We start from the raw sequence: 15,158 nt of genomic DNA, 5'->3' as shown, positions 1-15,158 counted from the left end.
CACCTATCCTAAAATCCTATTTTTCCAGAATTAACATGTCCTGCCTCTATTTGTTGGCAATGCGGAATTAATTCATAATGGATCCATTGATCCAGATCATTAAATCTGTAACTTCATTTTGAATTAAGAAAGCTTTTTAGAATTTTGTTTTATGAGCAAATATTCTATTTCACTGAAATGTTCTAACTGTTGAGATTCATATCAGTTTAAATCTAACATGTTTGTGTTACATTGTTCTTGGTCTAGGTTTTAACTTTGTGCCCCCTACATAATTTGCTTTAATTCGTTGAAGACCTTTCTCAACAAAACAAAACCATATTTCATTTCTGGAAGCCGGGCTAAATAAGCAAGCACTGTTACTGTATTCCTAGATAGATAGACCCGCAGTCACCTCTCAGATATCAAATACAAACATTAGACAATACATGAAAGGAACATTTCAATAATCACACTGGTAACCTCCTTAACTAATAATAATCCAGAAATTAAATATGTTTCCCAAAATCAATCTCCTTTTGAAAGTTTTTCTTTTGCTATTTTAACAAATGGAAACACCTAAAAAATATTTAATTTAGTCATTCATTCATCGCCATAGAAGTTTACCCCATTATCTACTCGGACCTAGTCCGGCAAAGTAACTTATCCTCTCTTATTAGAGAACAATTATTATTTTTAGCATCTATGATATCTGAATTAGGGTTCTAAACCCCTTAAGTTTCTTCAAAAATAGTCCCTAGATTATTTATTATCTTTTCAGTAATGTACCTAGTTAAGAGTCCTTATACTCTACAGAATTAAGACATTTTTCCTCTTCTTAATTTACGAGTACCTGAATGTACCTATTAATTAGTAATTGTTCAAATCATGAGATCTAAATACTCAGTCCTACAGTATAGTTTGATTAAAACAAATAAAACATCAATAAACATCACACAAAATTAATTCTTATACTAAGCTTAAAACATTAGTTGGTCCACATCTTCCTCCAGATGTGTTGATCATCTCGTTGCCCCATGGACGTTCCATCTTCACCAGGGTGATTCTTTGCGAACCGTTGCAAATGGGCTTATCCCACGTTGGCAAGGGAGGAAAAGTTACTAGCACTTCCTTTGTCCCTCACTTTACGCTGTGCGTTGTCGTTGGTGTTGGCGTTTGGGGTTGCTGAGGGCTGGTTGGCGTAGTTTAAGTCGATATGCTTGGGCGGAGGTGTCACCGCACCCCAGATGGGACCTTGTTTGTGGAGTGAACCCCAAAAAACAACCTGTGAATGGAGACCTTAAGTATTTTTGTTAGTGACAACATGTATCATGTCGCCAGACTCGTCTGCTTGTCTGGCCGGTCGTCCTATTTTCCGATGAGACCTGTAAAATTTCATGTTAAACAGTAACAAGACAATATTTTATACATTTGGAACAGAATCAGTTCTGTTCGATGAGATCCATCATGACATCCTGTAAAAAGTAAAACGTTAAGTATTGGGTGGACAGGGCAAGCTAGCTTGCTCTCTTCCTTCCCAAAGTTATACGCTGTACGTGTGGCATTGTTTATTTCTACCACAACAATAAACCCAGACCAGGATAGTTAGTCAAAATCATCCATGGTTGTTATTTTATTGGGAATATTTTCTTCCCTGTTGGGTCATATTTTAATTTTTTAGATACAGCTGTTTTGATTGACATCATTTATGTCTCTGAACACCATAATTCACACTCTCACTTTCACACACTCCACACACACCTCTCTGGCCAGAGATTCATTCATTCATTCATTCATTCATTCTTGTCTGCCTTAGCAGTTTATGAACTGAATGGGGAACATATATTAGGAGTGGAATACCACCAAATATGAACGGTAACAAAGTTCGCCGACGACAAACTACTGAACGTAGACACACTGTGGCATTCCCCTTGCGACAGTGTCTGTACGTTACGATATCAATTCTCAGTTGTCCGATGCAGTCGTCGTGTGTTTGAGTTTAACACCGTGAACGTAAACCTAACTTTTCAAAATCAAATAGATTAAACACTTTAAATAGAAATCGTATAGACCTACAATTGCAGTTGAGAGAATCCGTTTTAATTTCCCAAATGCAATTTGTCATTCCCTGCACAATTTCAATTTCCCAACTTTTTGTTGTTGCTCATAAGCTATTTAAAAGAAGATTTGAAAATCTTCACACAATCTTTGATCCATGGACAAAATAAAAACATTTCCATCTCGTACCCCTGATGATGACAGCATGTGATTTCAAACGTCTATAATTAGAAAACATTGTTTTTCCACACTGTCTCCCAGGGATAACAGGATACAAATTCTAGACGCCTTCATATAAAAAGTATAATATTTAAAACACGTGCAATTCATATAGTACTATTTATTCATCACTTTAACAGTTCTGATTACCTTAATATTTTTTCTTATAGTAGTAGTGATTGTTTGTAAAACCCTGTGCTCTCAGATGGCCACACATTTTGTCAGCCACCAATCTTTTAGTGGGTCACATTGTTTCACAAAAAAGCCCCAATGCCTCTCCACTCTGCAGTCTGTGGTTTAGCTAAAAAGATGTGAGGGACTTTCCCATCTACATCATACAGTGATGCTTGGCTATCAGTCAATTCAACCTTCACAGCACACCATTTATCTGACCAGAATTAACTCCGAGGTTTTCAGTTCCTCAATCTCTAGTTCAGACCATTTTTCAGCAAACATTTCATCTGGCTCACTGCTAACATGACATGTGCAATGCAAATCACTTTCTTCCATGAAATCATGGTCAGGAGGCATCCTATCTGTGGCTTTGTTTTGCAGACCACACTGAGGAGTGCTCTATTCAAAAACAAACATGGCATTCGCACCATGCTCATATCAGCAGTGAGGCCACTGTCATCACAATACAAATTCAGCTTCAGTTTACACATCAAATCTCTTCTCAGAAGATTACAAGGACAGGTATTAGTCACAAGAAAAGCATGAGAAAACGAGCGATCACCAATCTGACAAGACAAATCTGCTATATATGGTTCCTTTACCAGATGCCCTGTGGCACTTCTGGAGGTTGCCCATTTTCCAGATAATACAGTTATATCAGGCAATTGTTCATTTTTAATTACTGAGTTCTTCACTCCACTGTCAATTTAGAACTTAATTTTCCTACCCTCGATACTGATATCAATCATTGGTAATTCTGCAAATGCTTTATACATTCGTTCAGTATCAGCAAGCGAATTTTCTTCATTGCAAGAAACAGCAAGCATATTTTCTTCATTGCAAGGAGCAGGAAAAAGAGATAAGATTAAACATATTTACCACCTGGGAGTCAGACCCTTCACCGTCGCTCCCCTCCCCCTCCTTCTTTCAATCTCCTTGTGGCTCTGGTGGCTGTTGGAATCCTCTGTTCTTTGAAGGATCCAGACAGTCATTTCTCCAGTGTCCTTTTCGTCCATGGTTATAACAAACTTCAGGGTCCATTGCAGGTCGGTCACCCATTCCACGTCCTCTTCCACCCCATCTTCAGCAGAGCCAGTTGAGTGTCTTTGTCAATCTTTTTCTGTTTGTTCTTGGCTTGGTCTCTCAGCAGCTGTTGTTGATGCGTTGCGTGTCGCCGGATTTCTTCCAGGCGCTATTTTGACCTTTTTCCCCATTTCAGGGTCCAGACCGTCCAGAAAAAACAGTTTTTCAGCTTTTTCTGTTTGTTCTTATCTTTGATTGTCTGGCCTGTGCTTCTCTTTGGGTTGGTGAATATTTACGAATTTTGCAGATGGAGGAGTGTAGTCTGGAGGAGCAGAGGGCAGGGTGATCGAACCTAGCAAGCTTCGATGTTCAGGGTGTCTTGGTGGTCTTGCTTGCAGACTCGTTCCCTCTTCTTCTTTGTCTTTGTCTTTTGCCTTCCATTGTTCCTGGTTGTCTTTGCGGTTCGTGGAGGACCACTGTTGGTGGTGGTTGGTAGGGGGAGTAGGGAGCCAGACAGCGGTCGTCCTCACCCAGGCGGGTTTTCATGCATCTCATTTCCTCGGAAGAATTAGAAACAGAGTTTAGTAAAGTTTTTTTCTCTGGCTTCCTCTTTCTGGCTTCCTCTGCCTTTGCCTCTCATTGCACTCTCTAATGGTTGCTAATGCTGCATTTATCTGTTTTCTTTGTCTGGTAATTGCCTCATTTAACCATACATCTATAATTCGACCATTAAAGTCATCTGTATATTTTTCTGTATATTTTTGGACTTGCTTTTTGTCCAATTTTCCTTTGTCTTTTGCAGATGGCTTACACTCAGACATTAAACACTTATGCTTACATTAAACACACATTAATTAACTGTGGTATCCTATGATGCCACCCTTTTGAGAAATCCACTGTCTCCAATTCTTTATCATTATCATACTCGACGGTATTTATATTTGCGTATTTAATTTTAATTTTTTTTTGTATCGTATTTAAAATTTCCCAGTCGCGTGCTCACACGCACTATATTTACTGTGTTAATCCTTTCCCAGCGTGGCCTTCACGCCTGCCTAAATCCGTCAATCTAGGACTTTCAAAAATGCCCACATCCGTCGATGCTAGGTCTTTTTCCCAGACAAGTGCCTTATTAAATATTTGGGACACTTACTATCAGGCTTATTCCCAAAAACGCATACTTGTCTAGACGTTTGAGAATTACTTTCCGGTTTATTCTCCAAACTCTGGCCCTTCTGGGAAACCAATTAACACCTGGCATTTGAGAAATTACTTTCAAATTTATTCTCAAACCCTAAATTTTCTCTCTCACCGTGCTTTTTGCAGCTTGGTTCTTTATTCGGGATCGCGTCCACCTAGGCCTGCCGTGGCATCTACAATTCTCCCCCTCAACCTCTAGTTTTAGCGTTGGGGTATGGAGCCATAGACTTCTTGTCTTTGGGATGTTCAGTCAATTGCCTCGTCCACGGAGGTCATCAGCTTTGCGAATCCCTCCTCGTCGCCATTTGTGGTGGAAATTCTTTCTCAACTTCAAATAATAATTGTTAGACAGCTGAAGATTTCAAAAGTTATAAAGATCTTTATTTCTTGCAAGAAATTGACATTCACATACAGAACGCATCTCGTATGTGAAGGCAAAGGGCTAGTCCCCCTCCCAGAGGTTATATACCCCTCATACATCCTGGTTAGGCTTCATCTGTGTCAAAGGATCAATTCCTTATAAGGTAATATATGTCTTCAAAATCTTTGTCTACTGTATGTTATATCTTAGACAGAAAACAATATCGTGGCTAGACACAAGTTCCTGTTTTTAGCTGCAGCTCTTCACACATTTTGCTTATCACTATTTTCTATCAAAGCTGCGCACATACATTTCACACTTGAAGTCCAACAATAGGTCACTTGAGTACTCTTAGTCTCTTTGCTACTAAGTCTCCTATAACTCAAAACATTTTGTTCCTGCAAGCTTGTCTTAACTTATGCTTTTCTAAAACTTGGTTACATATCTTTAATAACGTGCTTTAGCTTATATGAATATATTTCTTCCAATGCTTATGAGTAAAAATAAAGTGACAGATGTTAATACAAGCTGTACACTTCTAAAAGTAAAAAACATCTAAAAGTAAAGTAAAAAACACATCTAAATGTAAAATTCCTATCACAATCTTTACTAGTGGTTTGCAAAAGTAGTAATCGAGTCTTCACACTTTGTTTTAATTTGAAATACCACAGATATTCCATTTATTTATTTTCTAATAAAAATAACATCAAAGCTGTCAAGGTAAGAAACATCTGCCTAGTTGAGGTGATTGACACTGGCAAAGGTGAGTGAAAAACTATAAATTATAGGTAGGCCTGTTGATATTAATAATAATATTAATAATAATTGTGTGCAGCACTTAATAAAGGTCAAATAAATAGGCCTATAAAATAAATAAATAAATAAATTTAAAAAACATTGAAATTATAATAACATTAGTAATAACATGAATAATAAAACAACTAGCCAGCTCTACTCAACTTTTCGTTTAACGCTAGCCATTTTGCTGTCCTGAACACTGACAGTTCTCTGCGCGTGCGTTGTCTGTCAATGCTTGATCTCGAGCATGTCGGGTGATGAAAATTCGGCAAATAGGCTATAGTTCATTTTATAACTAAATATAATTTTTTTTACTGAAAAAAATCAACAATATTATTATTGTCCAAAAAGCAATAAAAAAAAATAGGCCATGACGACTTTTGGGGATTGCCTCATAGGGCCGGTTCAAGTAGTGGGGGACAGAGGGGCTGGGGGGCCAGTCAAAGGGGGGTGGCGGGCCTGAATCGGCCCGCGGGCCTTAGTTTGGTGACCCATGCTCTAGAGAGTGTTGACTAGTTGTGCAAGTACTTCAGCATTTAATATACACAGTCGTTGTGTGACGTTTCTGCTTCTCAGAATGTCTTCGAGAAAACAAATATGGAAACTTAGAACCAGTTTAAAAATCTTCATACGCTGATGGTGAAACAGTGATAGTGAACTGCATGACTGTTATATTGTACTTGTGTAACTGGTCCGATTCGACCTACTCCTTGCTGGATTCGAACCGGGGACTCTGATGTGGAAGGCAGATACGCTAACAAGGACTCTAAAGACCACAGCCTCTAGTGTCAATTGCTAGTGCATCTCTTGAGGCCAGGGGAGTGAGGTTTACACTAGAGCTGAACGATATGGACAAAATTTCATATCTCGATTTTCATGCCAGATATCTCGATATCGATACAATACGATATGACTACGTAAGTACTAAAAACACAATACATTTAGAGTTTGTAAAATACACACTGATGTCTATGGAAGAGGTAATAATAATCCTTTCCATTATAATTCGACACGTTTTATTCATCAGATACACATTGTGTAAGTAACTTCAATGTTTACTCTATTCTATTCCCAGTTCACCAGCCACTTACTTTTAAGTATTTGGGGAGAAGTGGATGAATTCACGTGTTGTAAACATAGAGGTTGTGTTTCCAACAGATCCGATTCTCTGAACTGCGTCTGCGGCACAAACTAACACGGCGGCGCCCATCGCGCATACAGCTCAACTAACGCGATCGTTATAATGGTGTTTAAACAACAATATACTTCCACTTGCATGTATTTGACAATCGGAATATCAGATATTTCATGCCATAGCTAACACATTTGTGAATATTCTGAATAAAAAAGGAAAAATGACATAAAAGCAGATCATCATTCATTCAGCGCTGTTGCTGCTGCGGTGTGTCACGTGACAAGCAATGACGCGTCACCATGGAAACGCCGCCCCCTCTCTCACAATATAGTTCCCACGTCCCTGGTAGTGTGTGCGCGCTGGCTTTAGCGGAGAGAGGAAATCTATATTGTCTATATCGTTGCTTTTTTCGATAGTAATATCTTGAAAGTTCATATCTAGATATAGATACGATAACGATATATCGTTCAGCCCTAGTTTACACGCACAGCTCTTACTGTACTACGACAGTAAAGAATGTAAAAACATTGTGTTCACAGTTTCGTCATACTGCCTTTATCTTGAATTTTTTCAATATCCAATCAAGTCATTATACATCTGCATAATGATGACTCAAAACATATGAGATCAGAATTTTTATGTTTTTAAACTGTTTCCTCGCAGAAAAGCAGAGATCGTGCCCTGATCTATCCGTGGTAAACGGGTTGACATACAGCCACCCCTCCAATGAAGAAGAAATCTTTTACACCTGCAACACGGGTTATAAACCCTTCACTGGGAACTGGTGGGATTCAGTGACATGCAGCAAAGGCTCTTGGTCTGAAGAACCTCGGTGCATCCGTGAGTTTTATTATTGTCAGTCTCAGGTGTTAGACGAATGATAGTGTACTGAAATGTGCTTCCTGTTTTCTGTCTTTACAGGGGAGGAAGAATGTGGTGCTTTTCCCAGTGTTCACCATGGAAAACTAAAGCAAAGCCTTCATGGAACTGTTGAAGTGAAATGTGATCCAGGGTTCATATCAAGTCAACGCTTCATTATATGTATCAGAGGTACATGGGAGAAACCAGTTTGTGAGGGTGAGCTTCTCAAACTCTTATTGCATGTTTGTGGGGAGCAGTGACAGCATATAGTGGAAAATAGACACTATTTATTGACGATGTTAATCTGGATCATACTGGATTTCATGAATTTCCATTCACTTTTTTTTTTTAGTGGGCGTCAGTTGTAACATTCCTCCAAAGGTGGAATATGCATTCATAACATCTAAACCTGAAGAATTGTATGCACATGGATCTAGTGTGACATATGTATGTCGAAGCTCATTCTTAATGAATGGGAAGAGTACAGTTTTCTGCCACAATGGAACTTGGGAAGAAACACCAACATGTGAAGGTAAGGTTTTGATTGGTTATGATAAATGACTTTTAAAACATCTTACAGATTTGTAACGTCTTACAAAAAAAAAAAAAATCTTGTATGTCAAAAAGAAGAGAGACTGTTTGATATTTGACAATCAAGAGGAATAACGTCAAGTCCACAGATAATTTGTGGTGGGGACAACAGTAATTACAAAATCAATTTGCTCTAAAGACTTAGTAAAATCATAATTTGAGTTTAGTCCATGTGCACTAGATTAATATGTTATTGTAATGTTAAACATTATCAGTTTTAGCTGATATATGCTGGATGACTCATCCTGCGCTACACAGTTTTTTGTCCAATCAAATTATCTCTAGAATTAAAATCAAATTAGTATTTTAGTGCCATTGTGCTATACTCCTTTCTTATAAAAAAAAAAGTTCTAACCTGAGAAAAATGATTGAGAGATTTAAAAATGGTCACATTAATAAACCAAATTATGATAGCAACTCTTTAAATAAAGTAGTAGGGACACTAAGTATAATGTACACACCTGAATGCATCTGAATCTATTAATGAGGAAAATCTAACTCCACAGTCTCTCTCCACATATATATTTTTTTTTTTTTTTTTTTTTTTTGGCACATGAGAAAGATACGAGTATGAAAATAAAGAAATTCTGAAATACAAGTGCATAGAGCTATTCAATGAAATTCCAGAAGGACGATGAATCTGTGAAAATGGAAAATGGAGTGAAAATTTAAGAGAGTCACTTAAAATTTAATGAATCAAAAATCACATTTACTTACATAATGGTAAAAATTTACTATACATGACAAACATCAGCTGGGACTGATGGTGAATTAAGTGGAAAAATGTCATTTGTTTTATTAATTTATTTGTATCACTAACAGACCTTAGTCAGGATATGCATTATATTGTATATTGTATTATATTATCTTGATTTTTTCATGAGGTTGTTAGGGATAGATGTATACTCCATTTTAAGCTCAGTTTTCTTTACTGTAACGCTGCTTGTTGAATATTATGACAAAAATGTAATTGTTATGCTAAACCACTACTTTTGCAAAAGTAATTAGCATAGTTACTCTTGAACACTGGGCCACATAAGGTATAAAAGCTTCTGTGTGGATAAATATATGATCTAATGTCTGCTTTCTCTAGAGGTAACATGTCCTCTACACACAACAGTGGAAGACTTAAAAATAAAGCGATTCCCTGATATTGAGGGTTCAGTCAAACCTGGACACAAGTTAATGTTTTCATGCAATGGACAAGGGCTGATATTAAAAGGACAGAGAGAAATCACCTGTCAGCCAAATGGAGAATGGAGCAGCCCTTTCCCTAAATGTGAAGGTAAGGACACAGAATGTAAAAGCTTTGGATTGGACAAAGATAGATCAATGATAGATCTGTTGTTCACATGGAGGATGCTTGATTTATCAAATCTTTATGTTCTTTAGAGGTAATGTGTGTCGCAAACCTGCCAGTAAACATGAGATCAGACGTCACTGAGGACGGACACCCGGGGCCTGAGGTTTCAATCAGACCTGGACGTACAATAACTCTTTCATGTGTTGGGAAGGGAAAAACATTACGAGGACGAAAAAAAATCTCCTGCTTGCCAACTGGAGAATGGGACGAGCCATTTCCTAAATGTGTAGGAGGTAACCCTTATAAATATATGGGAATATACTGCAAAATATAATGCGATATATTACATAATACATTTCCATATAGGGGAAAGTAGTGCTTATATTTTTCAATATACTGCAATATATGCATTGACCGTGTATGGCTATATATTGATACATATAAAATATTTAGAAATTAAGGCAAAAATAGCATTACATGTAATATTCATGAAGTTGTATCCTTTATTGTGTACATATATTTCACATACATGTTCCCATATAAATGTGAATGTATGTACACGCATATATACACACATTTACGGAATGAGTTGCAGCAGATTTCTAGTTCCCAGCATGCTTTGCTTCTGACTGTTAAAGAAGAGTACATTTTACAATTAAGTGTTATTTCATGTGTTTTGCGGCTTTAGACTATGCGTTAGATCGTTAAAATAGGGCTCTATATGTTACTATATTTAAAAAGTAATGGCTGTGCACTCCTATGCACAGTGATGGTGTCTTTGCTAAATACTTTAGTACATGCAGGTGTGCATGTTTTTTTTTTTTTTTTAGATTGAAAATATGAAACATTTATAATGTAAATTATAAAATATAAGAAAAGTATTACATTATATATTTCTCTATAAAGCCTATGGGCCCTATTTTAACGATCTGAAACACAAGTATCAAGCGCGAAACGCAAGTAACTTTGTGGGCGGGTCTTGGGCGCTGTTGCTATTATACCGGCGGGATAAATGACTCTTGCGCCCGACGCAAATCTAAAATGTGTTGGTCTGAAGTAGCTTCATTATTCATAGGTGTGGTTTGGGCGTAACGTGAAATAAACCAATCAGAGTGACATCTCACATTCCCTTTACAGTTTTTTACAATCACTTTGCTACTATTTTCAGAACCTTGATGTCATTTTTCAAAACTCTAGACACAAAACTCAAAACGGTTATCACTTGTAACACAGGCTGTCTAATGTTCAAAACATTGTGCATTCACATCTTTAAAGAAATCTTGCACTTGCACAATCATTGGTTCAATAAACAAATTTACTGTGAAATACCATTGAAACATAACTATAGATCACCCACACACAACCGATAGTTTCACTGTGTCATTGTTTGTTCGTACAATCATTCAATATTGTAGAACAAAATAGGTGATACAGGTTTCATTATGGTACTACATGTACAGTAAATACATCTCTGTAAAAGTACTGCAGTAGTAGAGAGAATACTACAAACACAGTGGAATCATTGAACAAAGTTTGTGATATATTGATGCAAAACACTACAGTACAATCACAACATAGGTTTATTTGAATCAAAGCAAAAATAATTAGCTATGAAATAGAAAAGAAAAGACAGTAAAACATCAAATGCAGTGTTCCTCAACTTGCTTGCTTGTACTGTAAGAAACAAAACAGGAGTGATTACTGTACTTCTACATTGTCATCAACTCTGTGTTGTTCTGAAAATAGTAGCAAAGTGATTGTAAAAAACCGTAAACATGGAAGATTGTTTGTCTGTTTCTATACAACTATGCATTAAGAGTAATGCAACAGTTACTTATCATTTTGAGCAGTTGTATCAATTGATAGTTAGATCATTGTAAGGAAATGAATAGACACTCATTTGAAATGTAATGTGTGAATTGCCTTTTGAAATAGTAGTACTTTGATGTTAAGTTGTGTCATATTGAACAGGTGATTTTTGTTGAATGAACAAATGTTCTAAGTTTTAAAGTTTTAAATCTAAGTTTTATGTGTATTGTATCCAAGCAATTGAGAAAAGGGTTAGAGTTTTGAAAAATGTGCATTTTGATCATTGGTTGTGAGTTTTGTGTCTAGAGTTGTGAAAAATGACATCAAGGTTCTGAAAATAGTAACAAAGTGATTGTAAAAAAACTGTAAGAGCAGGCGCGCGCTTGTTCCATGGCAGATTGCTATTATAATGCGGTTCACAGCCGAAAAATAAAGCGGTTCACAGCCGAGGAGACCGACGTTCTCGTCAGGGCCGTAAAACACAGAGAAGTGACATTGTATGGGGATGGAGAAACCCACCCAAATTAGCTTTGGTTAAACAGGCGTATAATAATTTGGGTAAATGTGTAAGCTAGATTTATGTCTGTTTTTTCACATCTTCATGGACACAACAATGATTTCCCTCGTGTGTTAATATTTTTCCTTGTAATAATATATGATTTGCAAAAACGAAAACTGCTGCTTCTGCAGATGAGAGAAGCAAAGTTTATGCGCGTTGTGCACACGCTACATTGATTATGGCAAGCATGCGCCCTTAAAATAGTATATGAATAACATGCGCAACGCACCACTGACTTTAGACTAGGTTTTTCCTGGTCAGTGGCGGAATTGTTTTCTAAACCTGCAAAATAGCATCAGGGAACGTTTGCGCCAGAACACGCCTCCTCTTTTCGCTGAACCGCCCCCGGGAGCGCAAGTTCATTCCCTAGTTTACCGGCGTGCGTCTGTGGAGGGAAAAGTCCACTGCTATGTGCACGGGTGCAAAATAGGAATGATACATGCGTCGGTGTACAAAGTCAATTGCGCTGGGTGCAAGATAGGGCCATATGTGTGTTTTTACTGTACACCGTACAGTATACTATGTGTATACTGTACACTGTACACTATGTGTAAATATATCTGCAATATACTGTATTTATTCACATGCATGCAGTACCATATCTTACATCTATATATTATGAAGTGTACTGAATATAAAATTACAAACATTATGATATATTAGTAAATATTTCAATATATGAAAAGCGGCAATTCTTTATGTATTTTTCAATATATGGTGATATATTAGCACAATATATTATTCTGAACATTTTCAAATATGTCATTAAATCGTTTAATATATTGATCATTTATATATAAGGAAATATATTTTCTTTGCATAAGGTAAGGTTCACAGGTTTAGTTGAGTTTTATTAGCAGTGTTTGCAAGCATCATTATTGCTCATGTTAAAGCAAATGCTCAACTTTGATACGTAATTCATCGACACATCGTCTCTCTTGATTTGGGCCAAGAAGATGTCCTAGCAACCACCCAGAATAACCTAGCAACAGCATAGCTACGCACTAGCATTGTGGCGATGAGCTTTACATGCATAACCGCAAATTCAGACACAAATTTAGATTTGGTTATAATATATTATATAGAAATATCCACAGATCTCTTCAATACAGAAAGGCATTTTTTAAAACATTTAAAATAAGACCCCAAATTTTCATTTTAATAATGTTCATTACATAAAATCATGTTCTTTGGTTGTGGCTGATATCGATATTTTACTTTCTTTACAGAAAATGAGCCAAGGCCAATGAGTCTGAGGTTGAAAAAATTATTAATCGTATCATTTTTCTTTTGATAAAAAATTAAAACAGGTCCTACAGACCCAAACACCATACAAGGGTTAATGTCATTTGCCAATTTTTGTGGTGATCTAAAAATAAAAAAATAACTTTGCTTTGCCTTCAGGGAAATGTGAGCGACCACCACAAGTAGACTTTGCAGATACAACAGAAATGACAAAACCTGAATACAATTCAGGGGAGAGAGTTGAATACGTCTGCTTTAATAAATACACACTGGTTCAGCGTCACCCCTACTCCAAATACATGACCTGTGAACAAGGTGAATGGAGAGGGAATATTAAGTGTTTAAGTAAGTATGAACACTAAACCATACATCAAAGACATATAAGGCTTTTCTGACTGTATTTATTTTTTTTAAGTTTGATGTAATCTTGTAGTTGTTCTGGTTCTGATAAATCAATGAATGTATATTGTAACAGTGACAGTGAGATGTTGTTTGTTTCAGAGCCTTGTTCAGTGACGGTGGAGGAAATGGATAAAAGAGGAATAGAGCTGAAATGGCGTCCACGGGAAAAGATATTCTCACCACATGAGGATAAAATCACCTTTGCTTGTCAGTCGGGCAAATATTTAATAGGCAGGATCCCCGTAATACAATACTGTAATGATGGAGTGATGAATTTGCCTGAGTGTGTGTGACAAGGAGAATAAAACATCACTGATGTATCAGCTGTAATAATAAAAAACAAATGGAGCTAATCAAAATAAAACCTTTTACAATTCAGTTTCTCTGATTTGTAATTCAATTTCCTCTGTCTTGCAATTAAAACTAAATGAATGATAAAATCATTATGTTTAAAATGTGCTTTTAAAAAAAAAACGCTATTACCTTATTTAATGAAAAATAATTACCTTATTTAATTAAAAAAAAAAATAATCAAGTATTTTTACTATCACGCAAATACGGGGGAAAGAAATACATTAAACTTTATTTTTGCTCTGGGTTTCTGATTACAAATGTGATGACAGTGTCTGTGTCCAGACAAAGAAACACTGACAACAGAGAATATAATGGAGATAAAAAAGAAGGCTGTCTATTAAGTAACGGTACCTCTGTTATTAGTGGAATATTAAACTAAATATAGTAGCCTAAAGCCTATAGCTGTGGTGCGCGAGCTGATAAGAGAAAAACACGCAGTGGATTGAGCGCGCAGCGGCACAGAGGCGCGAGCTGGTCGAGCGCATCCCTTTTTCACAGACCGACGTCAGTGGAAAGTTTATTGTTCAGTCAGATCACTCGGATGTCAATGGCAAAGAAAGTAAAATGAGCCATGTAGCTTATTATTAACGTTAACTGACGAGAGAGATATAGATAGATAGATAGATAGAGAGAGAGAGAGAGAGAGAGAGAGAGAGAGAGAGAGAGAGAGAGAGAGAGAGAGAGAGAGAGAGAGAGAGAGAGCACTTCTGTTGAATGCGTCAGACAGCGCTCCAATACTGAATTGAATTGTCTTTCACGTCGTGCGCTTGTACGGACGAATTCACACAACAATTATGTAAAAATGCCCGTCTTGGTGAGTATCCTAGCCATAGATATCATATCATATAATAAAGGCTAGATGTCTCGTGCGCGCTGCTGGCCAGGCACGTGCACAGGTAGGGCTCAACCTGTGCAGAGCACATGCCCTTTTTGCCCTTACACTCCAAAGTGCCCTTTTTTGGGTGGTGTTTTTTTTTTTTTTTTTTTTTTAATCAATGCTATTGGTTACCATTTACGTCTGTCTGTCTGTTTTACAAATATTTAGCCAATGAAAGTTCTTAAAATGAACTTGTGTAAATCGTATTCGATC

At 36.9% G+C, this 15,158-nt stretch overlaps 1 pseudogene across 1 annotated transcript in view; it reads left to right on the top strand.

Annotated features, from left to right (window-relative positions):
* Positions 1 to 14,092, top strand: part of LOC311296141 (verrucotoxin subunit beta-like) — a 58,238-nt pseudogene extending 44,146 nt beyond the window's left edge. Inside the window, exons 3-5 of the transcript XR_014630298.1 lie at positions 9,789 to 9,992; positions 13,472 to 13,657; positions 13,814 to 14,092. The product of XR_014630298.1 is annotated as a verrucotoxin subunit beta-like (transcript). The remainder of the gene's footprint in view (positions 1 to 9,788; positions 9,993 to 13,471; positions 13,658 to 13,813) is intronic.
* The last annotated feature ends 1,066 nt before the right edge of the window (positions 14,093 to 15,158 follow it).

The sequence above is a fragment of the Rutilus rutilus genome, assembly GCF_951802725.1.
Source record: "Rutilus rutilus genome assembly, chromosome: 8".
Lineage (NCBI taxonomy): Eukaryota > Metazoa > Chordata > Actinopteri > Cypriniformes > Leuciscidae > Rutilus > Rutilus rutilus.
This window is presented reverse-complemented; position numbering and strand designations above follow the sequence as displayed.